The sequence below is a fragment of the Dunckerocampus dactyliophorus genome, chromosome 5, assembly GCF_027744805.1.
Source record: "Dunckerocampus dactyliophorus isolate RoL2022-P2 chromosome 5, RoL_Ddac_1.1, whole genome shotgun sequence".
In the NCBI taxonomy this organism is placed as follows: domain Eukaryota; kingdom Metazoa; phylum Chordata; class Actinopteri; order Syngnathiformes; family Syngnathidae; genus Dunckerocampus; species Dunckerocampus dactyliophorus.
The window spans coordinates 4,263,267-4,276,516 of NC_072823.1; the positions used below are offsets into that span (position 1 = coordinate 4,263,267).

General features: G+C 39.4%; 1 protein-coding gene across 1 annotated transcript in view; it reads left to right on the forward strand.

The window, feature by feature from the left end:
- cdh13 (cadherin 13, H-cadherin (heart)) overlaps window positions 1–13,250 on the forward strand; it is a 337,156-nt gene that overhangs the window by 289,589 nt on the left and 34,317 nt on the right. The window lies entirely within an intron of this gene.

Sequence of the window (13,250 nt, forward strand, 5' to 3'; positions counted from 1 at the left end):
TTGCATTTGAAAATAAGGGAGACTGGCCAATGCCAATGTGCTGCACCATTGTTCTCCCAGATTGCTGTTGCTCAAGCGTGGATACTGTGGTAAATGTTTATTTACTACATTGCCCAAAAGGCTTAGCACTATAGACCAGCTGGAAGGTAAAATACAGGAATTTTTTGGCAAACGATTTAAACGGCAGAGGAACTGGGAAGAAGGGCAAAATATGGGCGTTTCCTTGGAAAAATGCGGAGGGTTTGCTCTCACCTTCCATTATGTTGATGATTCTGTGTATGCGTCGTAAACATGAGCAGAGTAATATGGAGCTCACATTGGTCCTGTGCTGCACACACTCACTTTAGCTACCTATGTATAGTATGTACACAATACTGATAAACAGGATACTTGTATGATCTTGTTGTAACAGTGTAACCTGCTTATCTCGACACCTCTCGGACTGGGTGACTGACCTTGAGATAGCTGTAATCGAAACCTCTTGCATATCTACTTGTGACTTTCACCAGAGACATAAGATATATAAAGGATTTTTTTTTAACAGATGGCAGATTGTTGACCTAATTTTCTCTATTTGTGCATATTTTTATACTGATTATTCTGTTTTCATATGATATTGTAGCAATGGGAGCATTGTGTTTGAGCTGTGATTCAGGGGTTGGGCTATAGGGGGCGGTGGCGTTTGCCTACTAGTTAGAGCCAGACGGAGGGAGTAGAAGAGTTGCCAAGTTGTGTTGGCCGCATTGACATGTGGAGTGCGTCTTGCTGTAAGGTAGACAGGGCAGTTCTGTAGATGCCAATGAAAGGGTGAGTTGTGCACCGTCATCATGCCTCATCGCCATTCCACTGACATTACAATATTTTATACTCTTTCTTCCGAGGGCTAACAAACTAAAAAAAAAAAAAATCATTATATTCATTTTCCCTTTGAGACTTACTTGAGCTTTGCAAAACACTGACTTGCTCCCACCTTTGCTTCTTAATAATAATAACAACATGGTGGACCGTTGATGGACATAGACGGGTTGGCGACATAGGCGGGACTGAGTTAAGTGGGTTATACTGTTTTATTAACTTATTATGTCTTTTTCTCTTGAAAAGTATTTGCAAATCAACGTCGACTAGTACAGGGTGTACCCTGCTTCTCTCCCCAAAGTAATCTGGTATAGGCTCCAGCTCCAGAACAAAGAGAAAACCCTTATAAAATGTATACAATATAAAGTCAGTTGTGTACCTCCTGTGACATAAAGACAAAATCACATTGAAAATGTAATCATTATATGCTCTTTATTATGGTTATAATTGAAAATGAACATGGAGTAAATTGGTACTTTTATGAAATTCATGTTTTTGTCCAGTGCAATATTTTTTCTTGCTTGTGTGCTTGCTTGGAATAAAACCGACTATTTTCAGGCACAATTCATTTCGGGCACATTGTATTTGCAAAAAGGTTTAAAATGGCCTCTAATTACCTGTAGCAGTGGAATAGTTGAATGATTGTGGTTTGGGGCAGGTTGGCTGCTGTGGCGTTGTGGGCAGGCATTAAAGGCAGCTCACTGGAACCGGGCCCATCACACAAAGAATTGAACCCAAGAGAAAAGAATTGAACCCAAGAGAAAACTGTCCTAAATTGCAGTGGCTGAGGTAACGATCCGTAGAAGTGACTGAGTAGAAGAAAGACGCCGTAATAATGCACACAGATGTTTTGGACGACTATAAACCTTCTATATCCTTCTGTTTAAGCCTGAATTGTGTATGAGAATTGTGGTTTGAAGACGGAGGAGCTGGTGAGGGACCAATGCTCCCATCCATCCTTTTTCTACCACTTATCCTGTTCAGGGTTGCGATGAGCTGGATCCTATCCCCACTAACTTCAAGCAAAATGCGGACTAGCCCATGGATTGGTCACCAGTCAGTCACAATGCCCACACAGTAAATCCCTCGTGTATTGCGGTTAATAGGTTCCAGACTAGCCATATAAGTGAATTTCCGCAAAGTAGGATTCCTTATTTATATATCAAAAAATTTTGTATTTTGGGCATAGAAAACCTGTTTACAGCCTTCTAAACATTTTTTTAACATATTAGAGCCCTCTAGACATGACATAACACAGCTAAAGTCACCTTTACACTCCTATTACCCAATTGAAATTCTAAGAGAAAATAAGACATATGAGACATAATATAGACTCACATGTTAGCATTTGGAGAGTTCCTTGTTCGCTTTTTTACTTCCTGTTTCAGTACAGTACTTCCTGTAGAATTGTATTTTAGTTCATGTAGCCGTCGTTATGCCTGAAAATGCTTAATTAGGCCAAAATACAGAACATTTGCTTAAATATGCATATTTTTTGACTGATAATGGGCCGTATTCAACCATGTAACTCAAACCGCAAAGTGGCGAGGGAGGACAATTATTCACAGCCACATTCACATCGTCACTGAACTGAGGTTTGGGAAGTCAGTTGGGTCAACCACTAGACCAGGGGTCGGCAACCTTTACTATCAAAAGACCCATTTTACCCCCTTACCCCCTAAAGAAAAGTAGTTTGGAGCCGCAAAACATAACATAACATAAGTTTTAATCTTTCTTAATTTTACTTGGTACAACAAACACAATTACAGTGTGCATGTGTAGCAGATCCCAAATGCTCACAAGCTGATGCCTTAAGAAGTGAATTGATAGCCTGTTCCTTTTAGCTGACTGGCTAACGCTGCTCGACGGAATGCTCAATCACTGCTACACATGTAGGTCTATTTTGAAAAAATTACTAATTTTCAGATAATGTTGAGTGCTTCTTTTGGAAATGTCTTGCAACATTTTTTTGTCGTTTGCTAATTTCTCGCCACATATCAAGCATACAAGTCAGCCAGCATCGTTGGCAAAGAAGACAAAGGAGTCTGTCCGCGCAGAATAAAACACTATTTTCTTCTGAGATGTTTCTTCTTTGTAGGTTGATATATTTTTTGTTAGCTTACGGCGGGGAGAAAAGACGTCTCTGTCATGTCTCAATGAATGCAGGCAGTGTAAATACCAGCTTCCCCGCCCTTCCTCACGCTCATCCAATCACCAGTCAGAACTCAGTGAGGATGCGTTCACGGCTTTTCAAAAAATATTTGAGCATTGCGAAGGGAGCTACAGCAAGGAGGCTGAAGAGCTGCGGGTTGCCGACCCCTGCACTAGACCATCAGTGACACCGCCAGTGTTTCTGCTTCACCTTAAGCTTTTCCTGAAAGTTATTTGCAGGCCAGGTCAGAGGCCCCTAAAGCGTCCTTTTGTATTCGTCCCACCTTAAAAAAATAAAAAACGTGCTGCCACCAGTGGTAAAAAACACAAAAATCACCACTTTACACAGGATTGTGCCCCACTGAAAAGTGATTTAAAGATGTTTTGGGGGCAGCGCTAGCCTTCTGAAGCAAGATTCACCTTTATCGCTGCTCTCCTGCCATTTGTCCGACCATACAATCTGGCCCTGTGGAAATGGAGAAGCCTTGATCCTAGTAAATATTCCTTACTGCTCCTTTGACAGCATGAGGACAGGTCAGCTGGAGCAGCCCCCTGGTTGAAACATGCAGGGAATGATGGGGAAAATGTACTTCAGTAGAGGTGAAGAGGATAGATCTACAACACTGAGAAGTGATATGAGGTGGAAACACGAGAGGATCTGGGGATTTAAGAAAGTTGTGAAGTAATGACAATGTTGACGTCAAGGTCAGGGGTCATCTCTGCTGGAGACTTGGCCACAATGAGTGTGCAGTGTGGAGGTTGCACACTGTTGCCAGAGCATGCAGCTGCACTTACAGTTGGAACAGATGACATGCACCTGCTTTTGTCCCTCCTTGATGTGTGAAATTGTCTTTTTGTCGGTGTTGCATCTGAGCAGGTGTGCACATGAAATCACTCACTTCAACATTTTGTGCGTAATAATAAACAATCAACCTTCCCAAAGCCACTAATGCTCAGTTTTGATTGACACCGTCAGACGTATTAAATCAACAATATGTCTGTTACTGTAGTTAGCAGTGGGATAGAATTGCAGTGCAACATAGTGTATTAAAAGGTTGCGATAAGCTCTGACAAAAAGCTCCACTGCAACCACAAAAACTTGTTTTGTTCCTCTCAAAATGTTCTGTTTGGTCTTGAGCTGTGTCACGTTAGACTGGAGCGGCGTTGTGGCTGGACAGCGTTAGGTTATACAGTGAATCCTCGCAAATTTAAACATATAATTTTTTTTTTTATTATTGTTTGTAACATCCGAGTTCGTTTGTCCCAAGAAGAGATCAGGCGGACACACTAGTTCTGTATTTTCAATCGTTCAGCGATAACATTGTCTGGAAGATGTCACAAAGTACAGAATTTCGGACTCCCGCAATGCCGAAACTAGGAAGCGACTATGCTGATAAGCTATCCTTGAGTCTCGCCCGCGTAGGGGCATTACTCCTTCCTGATTGGATCAATATGTCGGACTATGTGTTAGTACTTAACTGGTTCCAGCTCGTGTCAATCAAGTGTGTGTGTGTGCGTGTGTGTGCGTGTGTGTGTATTCTACTGTGCAAGCGTGCAGCTGACTTGATAAGGTTGTCAGGCAACCTGTTTATGCAAAAGTAAAAACAGTGCAATAAACAGATACAGATATAGAATAGATTAATTCCACAGTCCTTCATTGTCTAATTCTAATTAATCAACTCAAACAATTTTATTGGTCTGAAAATATATATTTGTATCATAGTCTGTAATGATTTGTGATTACAGTCGAACCTTCGTTAGCATCATTCATTTGTTTTAGAAGGTCTCTAATTGAATCAGATGCTAACCGAATCCATTTTCCCATGAGAAATAATGCAAATCCAATTAATGCAATCCAGAAAGCCAAAAATGTTAACATAAAACCTGTTTTTATAGTTTTACAATTATTTTACATGAAGAGTTAAGATTACTTTTACCTTTTATTGAAGACGTGATTCTTGTCATGACTGTTGCCAAAATCATAATGTGGCAGCGAGACACCACACGGATGCCACCTTCCTGTTTTGCCATGACTTATTTCTCAAATTCAATAGTGTTTCTCACCTCAGTGACCCAAAATTGAGCCACAGCAAAGTCTTCAATGAAGGTAAACGTAAACTTAACATTTTTGAAAGTCAATCGCTGATGACATCATAGAGGGGCGACCTAGCCTGACTTCCGGTTCCGGTTGCCATTTTGTTAGCAAGGATGACTACGACTTTTGGGATAAAAATACATTACGAACACAGTTGGATTCAGTCAGTGTATTAATAATACAACAAGACGCATGCCATATTGTATGTTAACCGAAAAATGAAAACACAAACTTTTTCCGCCGTTCGCTGGTGGAACATGACTCCCACAAAAAGCGTGGATCGACTGTATGTGTTTTTGATTAATGTCGTGATGTTCACATTTCATGCACCATATGCACACCTCCTCTCATGTAATGTCTTTCTGTTGTGGAGTTAATGGATTAAATAGCTCAAGCCGACTGTGTAGCGGGAAGACCTGCAGAGTCACATTATTGTGAGAATGTTTGCAGGGAGCTTGATTGGCTTTGTGTGTATAAACTCTGAGCAGAAGTTGTTGGTTTTAACACACCAGCAAATTCTCCGCAGCGCTCTTGTAACATCTGTTCTTGCATCTTACCCCCCGGGGTCTTCACTTGAGTCTTTTGTATCCAGGATTTGTGTGTTTATGTATAAGACGATTCCATTTCACTGACTGGATTCTGTGTTCATCTTGGTTTTCAGTGTCTTTGTCGGCACGCGCTGTGCTGCTCTCGTCTGCCCTTGTCGTTTCCCTCTCTGCTGTGTGTTGTCGTTCAATGTTTCTGATTCAGATTTAAATGTTAAACAACCCCCTGCTGGGTGCCATTTGTCATCGGAAGGCATGCATAAATTACCCAAGCAGAAGTTGACAGCAGATGTGATTCCACACAAGCACTCAAACACGCACGCACACAATTTTGGTGTCAGGTTCTACTTCGCTCAAAAAAATCTGCCGCCCACTACGTCATAGAGGACAGAGTTGTAAATAATCAAGCTTCACTACACATCTTAAAATAAAGCACGACACTCTGCCAACTGTCCGTCAGTCAGTTACACACACGGGAGCTGTAAGTTTTATCATTTTGTTGTTCTTCATCTAACCTGGTTGTTGGGCTAACCGTGACGTTGTTGTTAAAATGTGAGTGTAATGTTAGCACTGTAACTCAAAATAGCTTTGCTGGTGTTGCTAACGTTTGTGTTCTCCCTCACTATTTCATGTTATCAGATATATTATGCGGGGCCGAATGTAAAAATTCAATCACACTTTTTTTTTCAAATCAAAATGATAAATCTACATTTAAATGTTATATACTGTATATATATATATGTATAATCTAAACATAAATGTTGCATCCAAATAGAAATGTTAAAATAAATGTTAAATCTAAATAGAAATGTAAAATATAAATCTAAATATATACAGGCATGGAAAAATGATTATACCAACCTTGTTTCTTCAGTTTATTGATCCATTTCAATGCCTGGTACAACTAAAGGTACATTTGTTTGGTCAAATATAATGATGATAGCAAATATAGCTCATAAGAGTTTAATTTAAGAGCTGATATCTAGCAACTTCCATGGTTTTCTTGATGATAACCAAACGCACTTAAGTTTTTAAATGAACAGCTATAGCATTGCACTGCCAAAAAATGTAACTATTATGAGCTATGTATATTAAATCTAAATATAATGCTAAAAACGCATTTTAAATCTGAATATAAATGTTAAATCTAAATCTAAATCTATATGTATCTATTAAAGATAAACATAAATGTTAAAAATAAATCTTAATTCTGAGAGTTATCTCAAAACAGTGGCGAATCATTTGGTGGACAAATGAATACAAGTTAACTCTTTGTGGATCAACATGAATGATTCTACAACCGTGTCGCTAGTATGCGCTAATAACTTTCAGGGAAACAAAAAATATGCCAGATGTAATTGGATGTGGCATTTTAGAATAAAAACAACATTTCTGTAAGTGCCTGCTAAGAGAGCAGATGACATGTTGGTTGCTATGCAAGCGTTCACTTTATTTTGGACAAAGCTGTTTAAGACATAAAATGTCACTTTTCTTCATGTGCATTCTGGCTGAACATCTGGCCGAATGGCTTTTTAAATGCAAAGATTGTAGGAGTGAAAGTTTATCTGTCACTTGTTGTGAGGGAGCTTGCACGGATTCCTCATTAGTGTCATTCTTTATTGTCTAGTTGTTTGATTCCATCTGCACTGTGGAAATTGGAGTCACTCATCTCCATTTTTGTATTGGCGAGTCAATATTATCATCATAATTCAGTTCATGTTATTGTCTCGCAGCAGAAATAAGGACAGTTATTTATCAAACAAAACTGGCACTTGTAGAACGGCAAGAGCTCTCTTTGGACTGAATGTGAATGCATGTATCTCCATATTTCTGTATTGGTTATGACTATCTCAATCGCAGTGATCCATGGGGAAAATATGAAAAACATATGACAATAGAGGTAAAGTACTGAGTACAGGGGTACCTCGTTTTTTAATTTGTTCCACAAGGTCAGAGAAAAGCCGAGGCAGTTTTTCCAATATAGGAAAATATTGGAAACAATGTAAATCTAATTAACTCTTTGAATACCAAAGGTATTTATACATCTTTTACGTTTTTATGCGCGAGAGGCAAAATAGAGGTGATTATGCAACTGCACATTAATGCATGAGACTTTTAGAGCAATTTTAAGCCATAAAAATGGCCACTAAGTGGCAGAGGTGCATTTGATAAGGGCTCGGCATGTGAATTCGAATGGAAAAAACATACATGACTGCAAGGAGGAAGTGGAAGAACATGGAGGAGTGTAGCATGCAGAAGGTTACGCATCATAGGGAGATTGTAAGACACGCACGCTCGCACACGCGTGCACACACACAGTTCAGTTCCAAATGTGAAAAGTGTAAGTAGTTCATGGTGTTATATTTGTAAATGAATTGTTATTTTGATGGAAAACACCCTTTTTTGGATTGTTTATGTTGTGGTCACAAAAGAAAAAAAAAAAAGTGTCAAAGTAAAATTTTTGCTTGAAATGTATCTTTTCACAAAAAGCTGTTTTTCTACCATTTTTAGTCGAAAACTGATGTTTCACTCAAACATACCTGTTCTACTTCTGATTCCTAAAGAACAGAAAAGGGTAGAAACAAACTTTTTTTTTACGATGAAAGACGGGAGTCTAATCTTTCTTTTGGTAGGTTGCATGTATATACAGCCGTCGAACACGTGTGCCTTGACAGGTCAGTCAAAATCGTCTAAAACGGCCGGGAGTGAACGGGTTGTCTTTTGAAAAACGGGAGTGAATGAGTTAAGTAATTCCAGACATCCAAAAATATTAACAAAAAGTACATTTTATTGAAAATTAATAATTATAGTGCACATGCACAGTGCAAAGTAATTATAAATGACACAGTCACACTGAATAAAAAACCAATAACCACCAATGCATAGGGTGCTTCGTTTGGGCACTCGGTTCCACATACAGTACAGGAAAAACGGACTACAGTAATCCCTCATTTATTGCAGTTAATTGGTTCCACACCTGACTGTGATAAGTGAATTTCAGCGAAGTAGGATTCCTTATTTATAAACGGAACATTTTCGTAGTTAGAGCATAGAAAATCTGTTTAAAACCTTCTAAACACGTTTTTTTAATATTATTATCTAAACATGAAATCACCTTCACCCAATATAGTAAGCATAATGACAGAAAATAAGACAAATTAGACATAATAAGTAAGAGATAACATAGACTGACACCTTATCATCGGGAGAGTTCTTCGGCATTTTTTCTGGACATCATAGTTCCTGCGGTGGCGATTGTCTAATCAATGTAATGTAATGGCGGCTGAATGACACCATGTGGGGAAGGCTATAAATTAGGCAGCCTTTTTTATTTGAAATGGACACAGGTACTATGTCTTACAGGCAGGTGCTCAAAGCACAGCGTGAACAGCTCAGCACGCCTTAACTCTCTTCTTCGACTGACTTAAGTCAGTGTTATGTTAAAGCAGGGGGCACTCCTGACCTCCTATGACTCTGTTGTGGCCTCTGCCATCTTCTATGGTGTGGTCTGCTGGGGGAGCAGTAACACAGCAGCTGACAGGAAGAGGCTGGACAAACTGATTAAGAAGGCCAGCTCTGTCTTGGGATGTCCTCTGGAGCAGGTGGAGGAGGGGGCCAAAAGGAGGATAACGGCCAAGCTGTCCTCCATGATGAACAAAAACTCCCACCCCCTCCAACACACACTCACTGCACTAAGGAGCTCCATTAGCGACAGGAGGATACATCCAAAAGTGTGTGAAGAAGACTTTTCGCAGATCTTTCCTTCCCACAGCTGTCAGACTCCATAACAAAAACTGCTCCAAAAATCCTGGACATTGACTGTGCAATAACTGTGCAATAAACCGTGCAATAACCATGCAATAAACCTGTGGCTTGAACAACATGTACACAGCTGTAAATAGTGTACAGTGTCCCCTCGTTTATCGTGGGCGACAAGTTCCCAAAATAGTGAGCAATAAGTGAAATCAGAGAAGTAGCCAACTTCGTTTTTTTATAATTATTATATATGTTTTAAGGCTGTAAACCCCCTCACCATACATTTTATCCACTTTTCTCAGACAGGCAATACGATTTTCTCACATTTCTCTCTTGTTTAAACACTCTGAAAAAATGGTCAACCAACAGGTCGGACACAAGAAATCACGAAGTCACTCACACATATTTGACTCCTGTGACAGTGCCAGTACTCCTCCTGTTGCAGTCCTGCTCCTTTGAACCGATAATTCACAATGCAATTCTTCTTAAAGGGCCAGGCTTGGCCTGTAAGAAGCACTAAAAAATTTCAGCAAATCTGCGAAAGATGAAATGTGATAGGGCAAGGGAACACTGTATATAAGTTCTTCATTCATATTACCTTGATTTTTGCACTTTCTTTGCTCTTATGGGCTTTTGTGTCTCCTACTGTGTACTTTTGCTGCTGTAAACCTGGAACTTCAACTTGTGCAACTAATAAAGGCATATCTCATGTTACGTTATCTTAAAAGTTAGCTCTACCCAGCATGCAATATGTCACTGCCCTATATAGCCCATCACTCTACACAGCAACTCAGAACACACATCACATGCATTTCTGAATACCTTATATTTGTGTTTTTCTTCATTTTGCCATTTTTATGCTTGAAAATGCTTTTTAGGCCAAGAATACGTGCAATTTGCCTGAAGATCCATATTTTTGTCTATTAATAGGTCGTATTCAACCATGACACACACTAATTTGTTAATGTATTTATTTTGAAATATTTATTTTCATACAGTGAAGACGCAAACTTCGAACCAGGAAGTGGCGAGGGACGACTGTGCTTTGTTACGCACAATACAGTATTGTATGGTAACCGACACCGTGTACAAAAACCGGGGCAAAATGTTGCTAACATTTTCGTTGAAAACCGAATCATACAATAACAGGGGTGTTCGAAAGCTGAGGTTTGGCTGCATTTCAAACACAAGCTCAGACTCAACAGTCATGAGACTTTTGCAATTCATCACAGACCAGACCAGCTCAGATCGCCTCATCCCGCTTTAAATAAAAAATGTAGAGAAGAAGCTGAATCCTAGTGAGGCCTTGGCGTGTGTTTGTGTGTCTATGGATGGGTTGTAGCAAGGAATCTCGCATAATGGCTTCATCACAACTTCCATGAAAAGACAGATGGGGAGTGGTGTGTGTGGGTGTGTGTATGAAAAAGAGAGTGTATAGGCAAAGCTTAATGTGTCTCTACACATGTCCACCGTAGTGTGTGAAGTCTGCCACTGTGCTGCCTCATTGCCATGCTAAGTGCTGGGAACCAGTGTGCCGCTCCTTGTAATGCGCTGAGTAATTTTCCTGTTTCAGTGGCTGCCATGTCACCCACAGCCTGGCAGACTAAATGCAGATAAATGGACTGATGTTGTCCCTTCAGCCCACTGTGATCAGCCCGCTTCAAACTCCATCACTGAAATAATAAAGCGTAACGACTCAAAGTGCCACTTCAGTACATTTGCATTCTCGAACTGAGCGAAAAGGAAATAAAAAATAACAGAACATGAGTCTCTTATCTGTACTTTTTGGATTACAAGTCGCTGTTTCCACCTGACTTGCCGAAGTGTTTTGATTGTCTAATTGTATAATCGAACATCATTAACCCTGACTTTGTTATGGATTGGCATTTGATTAATATGGTTAGAGGCGTAAGGAATGCTAAAAAAGCAGCTCCGCAAAGCTTGATCTAGATCGACCCCACAAGACGACAGAAATACAAATAGTGCAATTATGGAAACATGAGGCAGCTCAGCCCTGACACCAAAAGAAAGACATTGGACAACATATTTTTAAAAGGGAGCACGACTTGAATTAAATTCAGGGGACAATGTGTGCAAGGTTTGCCTCGCAGTCATGATAACCAGGTTGGAATCTCTGTTGGAACATCTCTGTGTGGAGTTTGCATGTTCTCCCCATTCTAAAAATATACAGTAGTTTTACAAGAAACAACAGCAAAAATGGAAAAATCAGCAGTAACTTTACGAGAATAATGTCAAAATGTTAAAAGAAATACATTGTAATCTAATGAGACAAAGTCAAACATCATTTAGTAGCGTAAAATAAAATTGATGATTTTTTTTAAAGTCATAATATTCTGCGAAGCAAACACAACAGTGGATGAAGTTGTAATTTTGGGAAAATGAGGTTGTTGTATAATGTATGAATATGTATAATGTTATGAGAATAAAGTCTAAAATAGAAATGAGGAATAGGGTCATAAATACGAGAAGAAAATTTACAGGAAGAAAGTTAAAATAGTTGGAAAATAAAAAATAAAACAGCAGAAATGGAAAAAAACTGTTGTAATTTTACAAGAATGAAGTCACAGTACACTAGGTCCCCAACTAATGAACACAATTGGTTCCAGACGACCGTTCTTATGTCGAATTGTTCTTAAGTAGGGGAAAGGGTAATATTACCAATGATATAGGTACTACGTGTACGTGTATACATATACAGTATATGTGTAAGTATGTAAATATGAGTTTGGATGCAGTAGTAATATTAAACGAAGATAATTCATGAAAAAAACAATAATAAAAATGATATAATAATACGTAATGATAAATGTTATTTACCTTTGAAGAGGAGTGGTCGAGCATACGTCGTTGTGGTGGAGTTGGAGGAGGAGATATTGAAAAAAAGGACAAATGGTCGTCGTCGTTAGACTCTTCTAAAAGAGGTAGTGTTCTGTGGGTGGTGTAGAATTGTTCCCGTGATCAGGTCTGGTGTGTGTGTGTGTCTCACCGAACATTACAGTAACATTACTGTCACCTCGTGACCAGTGTAAAATACTACATGTCATACATTCATTCAGCATTTTTCAGTGCGTCTTCTGAATGCCTTATATTTGTATTTTAGGTCAATTTAGCCGTTATTATGCTTGAAAATACTTAGTTTAGGCAAATCATATGTAACATTTGCTTAAATATGCATACTTTTTGACTAATAATAGGCCGTATTCAACCACGAAACAGCATGAGTTATATATTTATTTCATATATTTTAGAAAAGCCATCATAAGAGTAAAGCCGTGAAATTGGTGGGAGTGCATGTGTCCTGTGATTGGCTGGTGTATACCTGGGATAGGCTTCAGCAAACCAGTAACCCTAATGAGGACAGGCAGTGTAGAGAATACATAGATGGATGGAAAATGTCAGACCAACAAGATATTTTTCAATTTTCTGTCTTTCTGGATAATGAATCCTGGAAGTGTTTACTTGCCTGCTGCTTGTCCTTAGGGTCACATTGACTCAATCTTGTATATCTTGTCCGTGTCAATGCCTTTATGGAGACAGACACTGAGGCGAGTGGGTTAACTACCTTTCTGAAATGTGTTCTTGACCAGCCAATCAATTATGACCCTGTGTAGCAGCAGACAAGGGTGACGCCATCATGAGGGGAGAGAATCAAGGCATCTTGACCTGGGATAATGGTGGTGTAATGGGACACGCTCTGGAAAGCGCACAAGCTCCGAACTCGATGCTGTCTTACCTCCCCTGTCTTAGTGCGCTGCCTCATTAAACCTAAATATACGCTGTCTCTTTAGCACCGCCTCCTCAACTTTGGCCTCCCACTTAATCTCTTT